The sequence below is a fragment of the Varanus komodoensis genome, unplaced genomic scaffold, assembly GCF_004798865.1.
Source record: "Varanus komodoensis strain SLA01 unplaced genomic scaffold, ASM479886v1 scaffold3, whole genome shotgun sequence".
Taxonomy (NCBI): domain Eukaryota; kingdom Metazoa; phylum Chordata; class Lepidosauria; order Squamata; family Varanidae; genus Varanus; species Varanus komodoensis.
In genome coordinates this window covers 12,491,381-12,509,332 of record NW_025335761.1, presented here as the reverse complement: position 1 = coordinate 12,509,332, position 17,952 = coordinate 12,491,381, and positions in this window count along the sequence as shown.

Sequence of the window (17,952 nt, the reverse complement as noted above, 5' to 3'; positions counted from 1 at the left end):
ATAAGTGTTTATAAGATTTGCTGTCCCAGTAGCCATAACAATTTGACTGGCTCTGAGTACTATGCACCTTGAATGGTGGCATGAAGGAAGGTGCCATTTGCTGCTCTGCTTCAGGCAAGGAAATATCTTGGGGGCAGCCCTGGACTTAGCTAGTGATATCTGTGGCGTAGGAAAAAGTAGCTGAGATGGTACTGGAAATTATATGTGGTACAGAGACATCTGTGGATGGGGAAGCACATTTAGGATTACATCACGCTGTGTAATCCTAAATATGTTTGTTGTTATTATTTAGCAACATGGTCTCTGGCTGGCTATTACAGTATAAAATCAACAACATTAATAAAATAATACAGTTACATGTATTGTTATGTACTGTCAAGCCATAACTAATTAGGGTGATAGTATGAATTAACATCCTCCAAAATGTCCTGTCTGTCACAACCCTGCTCAACTCTTGTAAACTCAAGACTGTGGCTTCCTTTGTGGAATCAATCCAGCTCATAGTTGGTCTTCCCTTCTTCTTCTGCCTTAATGATCTTTTCTAGTTCCTTCATTGTGGCCCTTCTAAATTTCAGTCCTCTATTGGCTTGGCCACGGTCTCCCTTTGAACTGCTGCAAAAATCTTTCACAATTTCAGTTTCTTCATTGTTGTCAGTAAAGTGCTAAAATTTTTCTGTAGTCATTATTTTGTTTTCTTAATGTTCAGCCGCAGTCCTACTTTTGCACTTTCTTCTTTCACTTTCATCAGGTGTCATTTTAATTTGCTGCTGTTCTCTGCCAGGTATCATCTGCATATCTAAAACTACTGATGCACCTTCCACCAATTTTCTCTCCTTCCTCCTAATCCTGCTTTCTTTATATGTTCTGCATATAACATGGGAAGGTAAAATAACAGCTTTGTTCTAGGAAGCCATTTAGTTTCTCCATATTTTGTCCTAACACTAGCTTATTTGTCCACAATACAGGATATGCATCTATTTTACAATTAAATGGTGGGGCACACCCATTTCTTTCAGGGCCATTGATAGTTTCTCCTAATTCATGCAGTCAAAGACTTTGTGCTAATCTGTAAAGCATAAATGTATCTTCTGAAATCCTTTGGTGTGTTCCGATAGTCAATGTATATTTGTGATATGATCTTGGCTGCTGCTTCTTTTTTAGAATCCAGCTTGAATGCCAGGCATTTCTCACTCTAGATAGGGTAAAATTCCTTGCTGCAACACCTTGAGCATTACTTTGTTTGCATGGGAAATTAGTGCAATGCTCCTATAGTTGCTGCACCCTTTAGCAGCTCCTTTCTTGAGTGGTGGAATGTATATTTAATGTCTCCAGTCTGTGGGCCTTTCTTTCATTTTCCATATTTGTTGAGATGTTCTTGTTAGGATTTGCATCAGTCCAATTTCTGCAGCTTGGAATAGTTCTATTTGTACCCGATCTGTTCCAGGTATTTTATTCCTTCTAAGTGCTTTCAGATTAGTTTTCACTTTTCTAATCTTGCAGGCTCTTCTTCATAGGACTCCTCTTTGAAGGAGCCTATCATCCTTTAATCTCTTCTGTATAGTTCTTCTGTACATTGTTTTCACCTTCTCTTTATTTTATCCTGGTCAGATAGGTTTTTCAGCATTCCTAAACTATGTCTGGATTTTGCCTTTTTTTTGTGGGGGGGGGGCTCTTCTGGAGGGGCCCCCTTGTTTTTCTTCTTAAATAAATAAATATTCACAAAGTACATTAGAAATGAAGAAGGGAAAATATGGGGGTGGGGAGAAGATGCCAAGGGATATTCTACAAATATAGCATGTAATTTCAGTACCTGAATGTATTCATAAAAAGGCAAAAGTTTCTGTCTGCCATGGTCACATTTAATTCTTAATCAAAGATTAATCTTGTTTATGAAACTAATTATGAACTATAGCATAATTTTAGTACTGAAGAAAAAATCACTGACATTTGTAAGAATTCTACTTTCTTTAGCATTAGTTAAATTGCTCATAATAAGTTTTCCATCTTTCAGTGAATTCTTTAGCTGGTCTTCTATTAATATAATTGGTTAGTTTCACCACTGTTACATACTCAGCTAGCTTGTTTTTCCAGTCTTCCACAGCTGGACAGTCTTCAGCTTTCCACTTTGAAGCAATTGTTACTCTTGCTATTGTTAATGTTAAATGTTATTATACATTTAAATAACTCTAAAGTAATATTTGAGAGTATCTGGTATGATACTCAGTAACGTAATCTTAGTGTTCATAGGCAAGTCACTTTTAAGCATTTTCTGCATTCCTGCATGTATCTGCTCCCAAAATCTTGATTCTATCATATGTCCACCACATCCACCTCTTTATATTTCTGACATTTATCATTTTAATTCTTGCCCATTTTCTGTATATCTTTTGGGGTAATATACCACTGAAAGTACATCTTATATCAAATTTCTCTTAATGCATGACTGGCAGTGAGTATTATATCCTTCATCCATAGGACTTCCCATCGATGGGACAGTATTTCTTTTTCAAGATTCTTGAAGGATATAGCAGAATCCAGAATTTTGTTTTTCCTCATTGTTCTTTTCTATTTCTTTGCACTGGTCATTGTAATAGTTCGTCTTATCTCTATATGATAGTTGCTGAAAAGTTGCATTCAGGATTCTGATCCTGTTTCTGTGAATTTTTGCTTTTGCTTCTTGCCTCTCCTGAGCAATTTTGAGAACTTTTTCTGTCACACATCTAAGCCTTTTCTTTCTTTTTGCTACAGAAACTGCCTTTTTGATTCTTCCCTAATAATGTCTCTGCTTTCATTCTGTCCTTTTGGCTCATGGTCAGTTGAGTTCAGTAATACAAATCTGTTCATCATGTGTCCTTTAAATTCCTCAGGAATGTACAGTTTGGCTCACAAACTTAATCTGTTCCAGGACTCTGGTCGTGACCCAAATTGGTCATGAGCGAAGTCAGATTTCCCCATAAGGCTCAGTGCAAATAAGGTTCATCCATTCTGTAACTATTTTTCTTCTTCGTGGCCTCTGTGCATCACACATATGGGTTCTGCGCCTGTGCAGTGCCTTTGGCCAGAAGAGTAACAGCTAACGGTTTGATGGGAAACTCCGCTTCCCCTCCCCGCTAGCAGTATATAAGGAGCGGAGTGTCCGCCATTTTCCAGTCTTTGCGACCGCCGTTCGTTGTGCCTCGTGCCACTTTGCTCTCGCTTAGAACTTACCTCATGCTCTCTTGTTTGAACCACTTTTCTCTCTTGTTCATTCCAAGTTAGTATTCCCTCCTTACCTTTATATATTATTCCTGTTATTCTCTCCAATTTTTTATCTTCTTCTTCCTATTAAAAAAACCCCAAAAACAAAAATATTATCTATTCCCGCTTTGCTATCTTCTTTCCTTCTTTTTCGCGATGGCTCAATGGGCAGCGTTCCACAAGTGTGGAGAGTGTGGCTCTAAAATGCCCACTGCAGACCCGCACGACCTGTGCCTCGTTTGTTTAGGGGAAGGTCACAGGATGGACAAGTGTGTCCATTGCCTGGCCTTTTCGAAACAAGCCAGGAAGAATAGGGAGACCCATTTATGGAAGCTCCTGTGGGACCAGGCCCTCCTACAATCTGATCAGCTGGTGGCTAAGCCCGTTGCAATCTTGGCCCCACCAGTCCGCCGTCCGGCCTCTACTGAACCACTGCAACGCCCGGCCCTTTCCTCTACTGCTGCACCCTCACACCCTTCGAGTGAGAGTGCTTCCACCATGGGAGAGCAGTCTGTTTCTCCGCCCAAGAAACAAAAGGAAAAGAGGAAGCACAGTGCGTCTGAGAATCTTCCTGTGCACAAAAGGGCCAAGAAGGATAGGGCTGAGAAACCGGCCAAGAAACCGAAGAAACCCGAGCATTCCAAACACCGACGCTCGGGTTCGGTGGCCTCTTCAGTTCCGATGGCGGCCACGGTACTGACACCCTTGGGTCCGACCATCCAAGCGGCGATGAGAGTCACACCTCTGGTGTCCCAGCCGTGTATGGATCTGGAGTTACATTAAGATCCACCTCGCGGTTCAATCTCTGATGGCGAGCTCGAAGACTCTGCACCGAGGGCTCGATCCCCAACTCCTATGCCATCTGTTGGGTTCGACCCTGGTGCCGGACTGCCCCCACCAAGAGAGCGGAGGAGCTGATCATCAGAACCCCACTCTGATGACTGGTACCATGCAAGATACATGTCTGCATCAAGATGGTCCGACTATCCACCTGTCAGATACTACCCGGCTCCTTGGAATCGATCTCCGACACCTGAGCATCAGGACCAACCTCATCCTTTGACCTTGAGGGGCGCCAGGTGTGTATCGCCTTGGGAAGGCGAGGGATCCCAGTCACCGGGTGGTTCCTCCTCCAGTGACCCGTCTCCATATTGGGTGCATTCGGATGAGTCGGAAGTCAATTCTACTTCTCCCGACACTGCGATCACTGCACAAGGTCCGGCATCACCGGAAGAACCGCACATCACATTCGCCGAGCTGATATCCAGGCTTGTGAAGTCGTTGGAGATCGAAGTGAGCCAGCTACCGGGGCCTAGTACTAACCGTTTCTATGATGTCGTATGGGGAGAGCAACCGACCTCCATCGCATTGCCACTTATCACGACCCTCAGACAAGCGATGACCCAACCATGGGACCTCCCAGCGCAGCCTCAACCGACCTCCAAAAAATATGAGGCGATGTACAGGGTCCAGGTAGGAGACATTCCATTCCATTCCTCCTCCACCACCCCAAACCAAATTCGATGGTGGTAGAATCATCTCAAGGTCAGGAGGTGTGGGGTCACACAGCGCCCCGAGACAAAGAGGGACGGAAAATCGATTCTCTTGTGCGCCAGGTCTATGCGGCTTCAGGACTGGGCCTCAGAATATCTAATTACGAAGCAACCTTGGTGTGCTATCAGTATTTCATAAGGCAGCATTTAGATAACATCATCGCTGCCCTGCCTGATAACCAAGGTGATTGGTGAGGGTCTTCGTCAAAGAAGCGATGCAAGTCGCCATACAACAGTTATCCACAGCCAGACACCATGTGGATACAGATTCAAGGGCTCTCATCGGCGCCATCTCTCTCCGGAGGCACGCATGGTTGCGTAACTGCAACTTTCCGGAAGAGATGAAGCGGAGAATTGAGAAGATGCCCTTTGATGGATCCGGCCTATTCAACGCCCGAACTGATCATAAGTTGAAGAGGATTCATGAATTGAGGATGACGGCCTGGCACATGGAACTACAGCCACCTGTTCGACGTAAGTGGTCATGGAACCGGCCTCAGTATAGGCAACAATAACCATCCTGCCAACAGCCACAACATCTCCAGCAACGCTGCAAGCAACCATCTCAGCGTTTCCAGCAAGGCCGCCGCAGCTTTGACGGAGATAGACGCCAGCGCTGATGGGGCGAGCGAACCCTTCCTCTCCTCCCAACTCCACCCTCCCTCCTCTCATATGGGGACCGGCTGAAAAGCCGACTCCCCATTTGGGAGTCCATTACATCTGATGGGTGGGTGTTAGCCATCATCCAGCACAGATATAGAATTGAATTCGACATTGTTCCATCATCAAGTCCTATCCGGTTTACACCGAGCTCGTCAGTTCTGTTGGACGAGATTCACCAACTCCTTGCTAAAGGAGCTGTTCGTCGCTTATCGTTATCAGAAGGACTCCATGGATTCTATTCCATATATTTCACGGTCCTGAAACGAGATGGAGGTCTCCGACCTATATTGGACTTAAGAGCTCTCAATAGATTCATAACACCAAAAAAGTTTCGGATGACCACACTTCAAAATATCCTTCCGTTGCTGGGGTGAGGGGATTGGTTCGCATCGCTGGATTTGAAGGATGCCTATTTTCGTATTTCAATACATCCACGTCATAGGCGTTTCCTTTGTTTTGCTGCAGCCTCTGTAATCTACGAATTTAAGGTGTTGCCGTTTGGATTAGCCACTGCACCAAGAGTCTTCACGAAGTGTATGGCTCCTGTTTGCACCTACCTTCGACTACGTGGAATTCGGATATACCCATACCTCGATGATTGGCTGTTGGTTTCCGGGACTAGAGAAGAACTTACTTCCGCTGTTAATATCACTTGTGATCTATTGCAAGATCTTGGACTCTGCATAAATCGCCAGAAATCTTCTCTTCTCCCTACACAGACGATCAACTTTATCGGAGCTTGGCTGGATTCTACAGTGATGAGAGCCTTCCTTCCTCGAGACAGACAACATGCTATCGCCCGACACATCTATCAGATTTGACAAGACGGAACTGTTCCTGCCCGATCTGTTCAAAGACTGTTGGGGCATATGACAGCATCCATCGCCATAGTCCCGTATGCCAAACTCTGGCTACATCCTCTCCAGCTATTCTTCAATGGGATATTCCGGCCACAAAGGGATCCTCCTATGAAGCGGATTCGACTCCCATCCTCCATTCTACAGTCCCTCCTATGGTGGATGGGACCAGACAATTTAAATGTCGGAATCCCGTTTCAACCCCGGTACCCTACCGAGTGACTCTCGGTACCGACGCATCCCTTCTGGGATGGGGAGCCATTTGCGCCGATCTATGCACCCAGTGGGTTTGGAGTTATCGGGATTCCAGGAACCACATCAACTTCCTGGAACTTCTTGCCGTATTCAAAACACTGCAGTCCTTCGAGGATGTGCTTCTTCATCAAGTTGTCCAAGTAACTTCGGACAACATAGCCACAGTTTTTTATTTAAACAAACAAGGGGGAACACGGTCCCTGAAACTAACCCGCCTGTCAATGCGAATCTGGGAGTGGTGCATGCCGAGGGACATCACTCTTAAAGCAGTGCATCTTGCGGGTGCGGACAATGTAGAGGCAGATCTTTTGAGCAGATGTATGTCACGGTCACACAAATGGGAACTGGACCGTCAGATCTGCAACAGACTGTTTCGCCTCTGGGGTCCCCCAGACATAGACTTGTTTGCCACCCGACACAACAGGGTGTGCATGAACTATTGCTCCAGAGCGGGAATCGGACAGGGATCATCCGGGGACACCTTTATGATTCCATGGAGTGACATGACTTTTTATGCTTTCCCACCGATTCCCCTCATCATGAGAGCAGTAGCAAAGATTATTCACGAAGGGCCACGGGACTACTGATAACCCCTTGGTGGCCATGCCAGCCATGGTTCTCGACTCTTCTTCATATTTCTTGGAAAGAATTTCTTCAACTTCCTCTTGTCCCTTATCTCATTACTCAGTGACAGGGCACGATCTGACACCCGGACCTGCCGTCGCTGAAATTAGCCGCCTAGCGAATTCGACACCTATAAGTGCTGGACCGGTATCGACGCCACCTGCAATCCCTCCTACCTCTGCCTCATTAGATTTAGTGACTCTATCATTGGCCTCACAAGCCTTACGTCCAGATCTGCAATATATTCTCGACTCTGCATTAAGACCATCCACTCGAAAGTCGTACGTGGCGAAGTGGCGCAGATTGTCTAGTTTTGCCAAATCTCACTCGTTTCCAGCGCCATCTGCATCTGTAGAACAGATCCTTCAATTCCACTTTGAACTACACCAGTCTGAACTTAAACCTTCTTCCATAAAAGTATATGCAGCGGCAATCTCTTATTACCACGAACTGTGCAAGGTTTTTCCATCTTCTCTCAACCATTGATTAAAAGATTTTTGAAAGGACTTTGTAACCTCCATCCAGCAATCAGGCCATTTATGCCCACTTGGAGCCTCTCAGTGGTTTTACAAGCGTTGACACGGCCTCCTTTCGAACCCATGGCTACAATTGATCTACGCCTTATCTCCTGGAAGCCTGCTTTCCTTGTAGCAGTTACTTCAGCTCGTAGGTCTTGTGAACTCTGCCCTTAGGGTAGACCCTCCTTTTTTGAATTTTCATAAGGAGAAGGTAGTTTTACGACTGGACCCGTCTTTTCTCCCTAAGGTAGCTACTTCATTCCACATGGATCAGGAGATTGCTTTACCAGCATTTTTTCCAGCTCCTTCAAATCCGATAGAGAGGTCCCTGCATGTGCTGGAAGTTCGTTGTTGTCTAGCCTTTTATAGGGCCAGGACTGAGTCTGTTCGGCACTCTAACAGACTTTTTGTTAAATACTCGGAACAAAACTGCGGTTTTCCTGTTTCTTCCCAGCAGCTTTCTAAATGGATAGTTAACACAATTACTCTGTCTTACCAGTTGGCTAAATTGGACTTACCGTCTACTCCAAGAGGTCACTCCACTAGGGCTGTTGCTGCTTCCTCAGCCTTTGCATCGGGGGTCCCGATTGAAGATGTCTGCAGAGCTGCCACTTGGGCTACTCCGTGTACTTTTGTCAGACATTATAGACTTGATGTTCATGCCAGACAGGATTGCTCTTTTGGCAGAGCCATGCTTTCTTCTGTTCTTCATTGATGACACCTCCCTCCTCCAGTTCGGGTAGGCTTGTTATTCTACCCATATGTGTGATGCACAGAGGCCACAAAGAAGAAGAGCAGGTTGCTTATGTGTAACATGTTCTTCGAGTGGCCATCTGTGCAGTCACACAACCCACCCACCAGCCCCGCTTGGTGTCATGGGTGGTCTGACCTTTTTTGTCTTTGACACTGGACTATTTTCTCCATTTGTCATACCACTGAGAGTTTTTCTTTCTTTGGCTTTAGTTTAGTTCTTCTTAAACTTTGTGTTAGAGAGCGAATGTCCGGTCTGTCAAAGACTGGAAAATGGCAGACACTCCGCTCCTTATATACTGCTAGGGGGGAGGGGGAGTGGCATTTCCCGCCAAACCATTAGCTGTTAATCTTCCGGCCAAAGGCACTGCGCAGGCGCAGAACCCATATGTGTGACTGCACAGATGGCCACTCAAAAAACATCAGTTACAGGTAAGCAACCTGCTCTTTTTAATCAGAAAAATTTGAAGCAAAGTGACAAAGAACAAAGTTCATAGCCATCTTTCCCCCCCACCTCAGCATGAGTGTGGCCATCTCCCCCTCCCCCAGCATGACCATGATCGTGCTCATCATCCCTGCGTGCACCCATCATCCCGGCGCACTCGGGAGGGGGGGAGACAGGTGCAATCATGCTGGGGGGGGGAGATGGCCGAGATTGCACCCGTCTTTCCTGCACGAGTGCAACCATCTCCCCCCACAGCACAGTTGTGGCCATCTCCCCCACCCCCAGCACAACCGCGATTGCGCCTGTCTTCCTTGCATGAGTGTGACTGCAATCGTAGTTACCTCTCCACTAGGGGGTGGGGGTGGGGAAATTGGCATGATCACGGTCGCCACTCAATGCGGAGTTTGCGACCTGAGTCAAATTTTTAATGAATTTTTTATCACAACCCGATTTGGTCATGAACTGAAGCATTCATGAGCCAAGGTACCACTGTATTTAAGTTGTATTTTGGTACTTTTTAAATTTTAGTATTCTGACTTCTGTTAATGATCTTTCTTCATCTTTATTCAGCATGATATTTCAGCTTGAGTTCTGATATTATATGTTCATGATCACTACCACAATCTGCTTCTGGTCTTGTTTTGGCAGTAAGGATACAGCATCTCCATTTTTTTACTTCCAATTATGTAATCTATTTGACTTCTATATTGGACATCTGATTATGTCCATGTGTGTAGTTGTCTGGTTGGTTGCCTGAAGTATGTATTTGCAATAAATAGATTGTTGGCTTCGCAAAAGTCTGTGAGTCATTTGCTACTTCATTTCCAACCCCCAGGCCAAATGTTTCCATCATAATGGATTCTGCTTTATTTCCTACATTTTGAGCTCAAGTATCAACAAATAATGATTATCAGTATATCCTGTCTGGTATGTTATCAAATTCTTCTTGAATGCTTGCATTTAAGTTTTTGATTTCTCTGACATCTGCTGTTGGAGCATAGACTTACATGATAGTGATGTTTTCCACAAATTCTGATTGATATAATTCAGTCAACCTTTGCATTATAGCCCCCTACTGCTGGTGCTACATCTGTTCTCAGCACTGGAGCCACTGTCCCCACTGTGTTTGCCATTTCCAAAGTAAAATATTTTGTCTGTGTTTGACTAAAAATATCCCATTCCCATTCACTTCTTAAAATAAGAAAAGCCATGCAGACTAAAGATCCATCCAGTCCAGCACCCTGTACACAGGGTGCCTACCCAGCTGCCCATCAAGCAGGATGGGTGCAAGATCTCTGCCTGCCCAAGCTCCTCAGGAACTGGTATATGCAGGCATGCCACCTGTGGTAAAGGAGGTAGCACATAGTCACCAGAGCCAGTTGCCCCTGATAGCTTCCTCCCTCTTGAATTGTCTAGTCCCCCTTTAAAGCCATCCAGGTTGATGGCCATCACCACTTCCTGTGACAGTGAATTCCAGAGTTCAACCATACTTTCTGTGAAGCACTTCATTTTATCTGTCCCATCAGCAACTTCATGGGATGACCCCAGGTTCCAATGTTATGGGAGAAGAAGACATGTCTCCTTTTCCACTTTCTCTACATCATGCATCATTTTAAGCATCTGTATCATCTCTCTTACTTGCCTTTTTTCTAAGCTAAGTAGTCCCAGTTGTTGCAACAACTCCCCATACAGGAGCTCCTCTAGCCCCCTGATCATTTATGTTGTCCTCTGTACTTTTTTCCAACTCAATAATTCCCTTTTTCTGCTCAGGCAACCATAATGGAACACAATATTCCAAGTGTGGTTGCAGCAAAGATTTGAAAGATATGGAAGCAAGATTTTGGCAGTTCAATTTTTTGTTCCATTCCTAATTATTTCTAGTCTGGGGTTTGCCTTCTTCACAGCTGCTGCAGACTGGGCTGACATTATCTTTGAGCTTCCTACTACTACGTCAAGATCCCTTTCTTGCTCAGTCACTGCTAGCTCAGATCCCATCTGAGTATACTTATTGGAAATTTTGCCTCAACAAACATTTACATTTGCTTGTATTGAAAAGCATTTGCCGTTTTTATACCCATTCTCCCAGCTTGGAGAGATCCCTTTGGTGCATCTCACAATCCCTTTTGGTTTTAACCACCCCCAAAAGTTTAGTGTAATCAGCAAACATGGCCACTTCGCTACTTATTCCTAATTCCAGATCATTTATGAATAGGTTGGAAAGCATTGATTCTAATACAGAACCCTGCAAGACTCCACTGGTGACATCTCTTTATTGGGAGAAATTGCCATTTATTCCCACCCTCTGTCTTCTGTTCTTTAATCAGTTAATGATCCATAAGAGGACTGCCTTTTATTCCATGACTGCTCAGTTTGCTCAGGAGCCTTTGGTAAGGGACCTTGTCAAAAACCTTTTAGAAGTCAAAGTAAACAATGTCTACCGGTTCACTCTAATAAGTGAGACAGGATTTTCCCTTGTGGAAACCATGCTGATTTTTTTCAGCAGGGCTTGTCCCTCTGTGTGCTTACTGATTCTATCTTTAATCATGCTTTCAAGCAGTTTACCCAGAAAAGATGCTAACTGATCTGTAATTCCCTGGATCCCACCTGAATCCCTTCTTTAAAAATGGTGTTACCACTGGCCATTCTCCAATCTTACAGTACAAGGTCTAATTTTAGGGACATGTTAATTATGTTGGCAAGAAGGTCAGTGATTTCATGTGTGAATTCTTTGAGAACTGTAGGATGGATGCCATCTGATCTGGGTGACTTGCTGACTTTGAGTTTGTCAGTAAGGTTGAGAATTTCATCGCTACTATCTGCCTTAATTCCTCAGACTCCCTTCCAGAATACTTAAGCTCTAAGTCAGGTATCTACTCTTTATCCTCTGCTTTGAAGACTGAGGAAAAGAATTCATTCAGTTTCTCTTCAATCTTGTCCCTGCTTAGTGCTCCTTTAATTCCATTACTGTCCATGGGCTCAACTGGTTCTTTAGCTACTTTCTTTCAATATATTTAAATAATTATTTATTGTTGGCCTTGCTGTCACCAGTGATATGCTCCTCAAACTGTTTCCTTCCTTCTCTGGTTGCCTGCTTGCATCTCCCTTGTGAGAGCTTGCAGTCCCTTCTGTTCATTTGGGCAAGACTTCCATTTTTTGAAGGAATCTTTGTTCTCCCTAATAGCTTCCTTGAATGTATGCATTAACCATGGTAGTGATTTCCCAGACTTTGTGCTACCTTTTCTACCTGTGGCATGCATATTATCTGTGCCTATATTACAGTGTTTTTGAGTAATTTCCAGGTGCTTTGAAGTGATTTAAACTTCTTGATTCTCCTCTTTAGCTTCTTCTTTACTAGTTCCCTCATTTTTTTGAAGTTTCCTCCTTTGAAATCAAACAGAACTGTGTTTGACCTCTCTGGCAGTCTTCCACCTAACTATATAAATCTGATACCAGCATGGTCACTGCTACCTAATGGCTCAGCAACATTAACATCCTGTACTGTGTCCTGGGCAACTCCACCTAGGACTAAATCCAGGATCACCTCCCCTCTGACTGGTTTCACAGCCAACTGTTCTAGGGCACAGCCATTTATGACATTAAGGGAGTTAACCTCTGTCAGAATTGAAACATATATTATCCTGTCAATGTGTGGGTAGTTGAAGTCACCCATTATTGCAGTGCTGCTTTTTCTGGAGGCCTCTCTGATTTCATTTCCCTGCTCAAGATCATGCTGGGCACTCTGGTCTGGAGGATGGCAGCATCCTCCTATGACTAAATTTGTTTTGGAGCCAGGATTTTTTCACCTATAGTGCTTCTGTGGAAGACTCTTTACACTTTAGTTTATCAGCTCTGCTAGATCATGTCCTCTTTAACATAGAGGGCAATAACTCCTCTGGTACACTTTCCCCTGCCTTTTCTATGCAGTGTGTATCCAGAGATGATTGTACCTGTAATGCCCACTATGTCTAGCTTCTCATTCATCACCAAGTAGTCCAGCTCTCCCACTTTGGCCCTAAGACTTCCAGCATTTTCCCAGAAACACCTAAGAACAGTGTTCCCCTCCAGCTGCATGCAACAATTGTTCTGGAACTTTACCCTCTCCAACTGGTTATCATGGCTTACCATAATCTCATTGCCTATTTCCTCCCCTCTTACACTTGAGCAACCTGAAACTTAGCATTTAAATGTTCCATTTCTTGCTTTACAGTTTCCTGTTTACTTTGATTCATACTTCTCAAATTCCATATTCCAATTTTACATGTCATACAACATTGGAATTTCTTTTCACCTCTCTATATGTCAGTGACTAGATTTTTTTTCTGCTTTGATCCAGTTGCATCATTAGTGACAGCACTATTAGTACTTGTCCTTTGCTCTTCCCCAGTAGTTGATTAAGTGCTTTCCAACCCCATCTTCTGGCACTCTCTCATGATTTGTTTCATCATTAAGTTTTACAAGATAAGAATATTCAGAAGTGGTTTACCATTGCAATCTTCTGCACACTACAAATTAGAGCAAGCTTGCACTCCACTGCTGTTTGTGAAAGATCCTCAACCACTGTCATTTTCAACTAGCACTGCTGTCCAGTAACTGCCCTTCCAGAATTCCTTTGCCCACATCAGCACTAGAGATTCTCTTCTGCTGATGTGACTACTACTCCTGAAGAGAGTGGATGCATCTTAGTTTGGTATCTCAGCTTTAACTATCCTGTCTTGGGTGATCCTGCCAGGTGACCAGACTAGTGACAGAGTCTGGCCTCTTGGCAACATTACTCTTGAAATAAAACAAGAAGCCACCTTTTGCAGAGGTTCTCTCTACCTCTTTACCTGGTCAGGTGACCAGGAGCTGCAACAGTGCTTGTTGGTGACTAGAAGGGGGAGTGGGGGAGAGAGAGAGAGAATTTACTCAGAAGTAAATCTAACTATGTTAAATGGGGCTTACTCCCTAATAATTGTGTAAATTTGCAACCTAAGAGTATACATTATGATAGTCTTCAATGCATTCCTGTGCCCTCCCTTGCCAGCATACTATGTTCAGTTTGCAGTTAATTGAAACATGTTTTAAGGTGGTATAAACCTCTTTGTCCACAGGTAGTTCCTCCTCCCCATTTGGATTTGGGCCTGAAAGAGCAAAGAAAAATGTGGCTATGTGTTTAAACAAACAGTTTGGGACACTATGTAGTTCTGCCCTGAAAACAAAGAAAGAATTATTTTGCTTTCTTTAAAATGTAAATCATACTATGCACATATATTTACATATTTTTGCCATTATTATCATATGGGCTTGAGGCCCACATCAGTATTTAGTATTACCCCTGAGCAGGTCTAAATTTAAATAAATATATAATAGCAGTCTATTTTGCCTTAATGCATTTACTGCTAGTAAACAATTCTTATGATAAGCATTTAGACCTTTTAGAATAGAAGACAAATATTGCATTATCTGGAAAACCGTGAAAGAATTGCAGGCTGGGGGAAAAAATAGTGACCAAGGAAAAGGGATGTGGCTGAAACCCAGAAAGGCTGAACTGAGACTCCCAAAGGGCCAGATTCATCCTCTGGGAGTAAGGTTCTACCCCCCCCCCCCTCACCCCAGTATAAATCTTTAAAATGTGTGGTTGGCAGCCTCTTCCCAGTTTACTAGTTACTGATAAATTTATGTATAACCAACTTGCCATGACTAGTTATATTAGCACTGTTCAGAAATCTATCATGGGTAAAGTGAATGGAATGAGATTTTACTAGCAAGCCTTACCTTCTGACCTACGCAAGTTCCCTCTACCATCTGTATAGTTCCAATGCACTGTGTGTGGACAGTGTACATGTGGCCAGAAACCCTAGAGTATACTCATGTAGAAGCTCATTATTTCATTGTGTACTTTAAATCAAATATAAGTGAGTTAGGAGTCTTTGGGATACCTATGTATATATTAGAAGCTATCTTTCATGAAACACTATTGAAACAAAAAAGGCATCTAGAAAGAATTACTATTAGGAAATAAAAATGTTTTATTATTTACATATATATTTACTTATATTTTACTTGTGGCTTTACTCTGCCAAGAAGGAAAGAGCAACAACTGGCTATGTTAAATCACTAGCATGCCACATAGAAAAGAGAACAGTCAAACTTAAGTGCAACAAAAGTAAATGCAGCAAGCATATCTACAATATGCTTTAATATCAACAAAAGGCCAAACTAATCTATTATTTCAACTCTGACTGTTTGCTTCAAGTATATACATCCACAAGCAAACCTTATATGTAAATTAAAAGGCACAGCTTGGTATCAGTTTATGAGCAGTTTAGTTACTTCACTGCCTTCAAGACTTTGAAAATCACCTACCAAGGATAATTAACAGGGATTAAGTCACATTTATTTTTTTTATCTGACATTAATGTTCATTTGCTTGGTCTTTGAAAAATCTATGCTTTATCAAACTTGCAGCCCAAACTGATGCAACTTTGCTCAGTGAGCAGTACTTCCAAGCTAGTGTTCTTAGGATCACTAGCTTTATGGTTGTCAAAAGAGAAGAAAGGAAAAATAGTAGTAATTCCAATGAAAAAGGATTAGGGTTAAAATTTAACCATAAGAAATTAGTTTGGCTTCATATTAGAAAATATGTCCTAATCTGTCCTAACCTAGCCATAATTAAGTGATAGAGCACATGCTCTGGATGCATAAATCTTAGTTTCAATCTGTATCACCTCTAGTTAAAGCAGGAGTGGGCAACTTGTGGTTCTCTAGCTGTTCTGGCCTACAGCTACTACCCGTCCTACTCAATATTGGTGCATAGCCAGTGGTGAGTAATTATAGAAACTGTAGGGGCAAACATCTGGAGGGTCACAAGTTGCCCACTCCTGAATTAAGGAATAACAGAGTTGCAAAAGATCTTTGTATAAAAGCCTTGGAGAGCTTCAGTAAGGCAATACTGGACTAGTTGGACCAACTGGGTGAAAATGTAAGGTGGATTTCCAAGGAAGTTCAGTCAAACAACAAGGGAAGTGGTGTAGTCTCAAAAAGTTGAAAAGGCATATGTTAGGAATGTTACAGTATATCATTTAGGATTAGAAGAATTTTACTAGCCAACACAGGGATCAATAATGATGTCTCAGCACAAAATTAACTCAGCATTTCCTTCCTTTTGTGTTTGGGCTGTATAATTTTGGTGGGTGCACTTTCCCCTTTTCAAAATTCTGCAATCCAAACTATTCACATTTAGTACATAGGAGTTCATTTTTTGATACCCCAAGACTTTACTTATACCCTGTTACTAACTAAATCATCCAGTTCAGCACTACCAGTGAAAAACCCATAGGCTATTTAAATCTATCAAGAACATGAGTGGAATTTGAAAAATCAGTGATAATAGATGACTATTATTTGATGGCCATATGCTTATTATTTGTATGTATAGTTTTCAATGTCTTAGATGCCAGTGATACTATAAATTAAACAATGGTGTGCAGCAGGTCTAGGAATCTGCATGGGCGTAATCATGCTGAATAGACTATATTGTATCCAAAGCGAAATCTCTTGTCTCAAAGAATCTGGAGAATGTTGGCTTTTATATTATAAGAGCATGTTCCTAGCAATCTTAGCAGCAGAAGGGGGTGGCAAATGAAATGTATTGGTAGCATCTGGAGCAAGTTTATAGCTCATTGGCAGAGTATATAGTTTACATACAGAAGATCCCATATTCAGTCTCTAACACCTCCAGTTAAAAGGATCAGGTAATAGCTGATAGGAAAGCTATGTCTGAGACTCCAGAGCAGAGATGAGAACCTCTTTCAGCTTAAGGACCAAATTCCAGAGCATTCTCCAGTGTTCTGAATTGTGTGGAGAGACTCTACAGATACAGAGTGACCTCCACTTCAGAAAGTTACTCTCCACAGGTTGAGGGTGATAGAAATACATGGGGAAGGAGGATAAGTTAGAACATTTTCTCTCACAAGAAGATGGAAAAAACCAAAATAGAGCTTGATTCTCAAGTGTACAAGAAATTTCAGCCCTTGTCACAGGAGTTTTGTTAGACCACAGATTCTGGCAAGAATACAGTACCACTGCTAGCACAACAGGAAGACAGGTTGCTGAAATTAAAAATGTTGCTTTACAAACTCCTAATTTTTTAAGCTAGCAATGGATTGATAACTGACTGTTGCTCTATGTCACCCAGTTGCTGCCCCAGTACCTATCCCAGTGTCTTAATGTTCAACTTGACAAACTGAAAGTAAATAAATCATCCAGCTCAAATGATTTCCATCCTAGAGGTTTTCAAAAAACTAAAATATGAAATTGCTGACCTTCTCACCAAACTATTTACTATTTCCCTAAAATCCCCTTCTGTAGTAGAGAACTGGACAATAGCAAATGTAACACCAATATTTACAAAGGGATACAGGGAATTACAGACCACTTAGCTTAATGTCTGCCCTGGGTAAATTGCACAGAAACATTATTAAAGATAGAATCAGTAAGCACATAGGACAAGCCTTGCTGAAAAAGAATCAGCATGGCTTCTGCAAGGGTAAGTCCTGTCTAACCTACTTATCAGAGTCTTTGAGAGTGTCAATAAGCATGGCAGTAAGGAAGGACAATCCAATAGAGATTGTTTACTTAGATTTCCAAAAGGCTTCTGACAAAGGCTCCTAAGCCCAGCAGAGCAAAGATCCAGCATGGTTTTTCTTATGTTCTAACTTGGACCATCATCTCAATAGTGCAACTAGAAGAACCTAACAGATTGAGTATGCATGTGAGAATTTACTCCAAACAGTGGACAAGGGAATGTAAGCCAACACTCTTCCTACATTATTACTAAACCATGAAGTGATGGTACTAATATGGTGAGTCAGATAACTACTGTTAATACATAATATGACTTAACAGCTGAAGTTAAAGGGACTCAATCCTGAGCATTGCTTCAATGGAAAACCACTTGAGAATCATATGTAAGTCATTCTGAGCTCCTTGAAGGTAAAAGGAGTATAATAGATTTAGCAAATAAATAACCCTTGGTGTTTGCTTGGAGGCATGCCACTGCCACCACATCA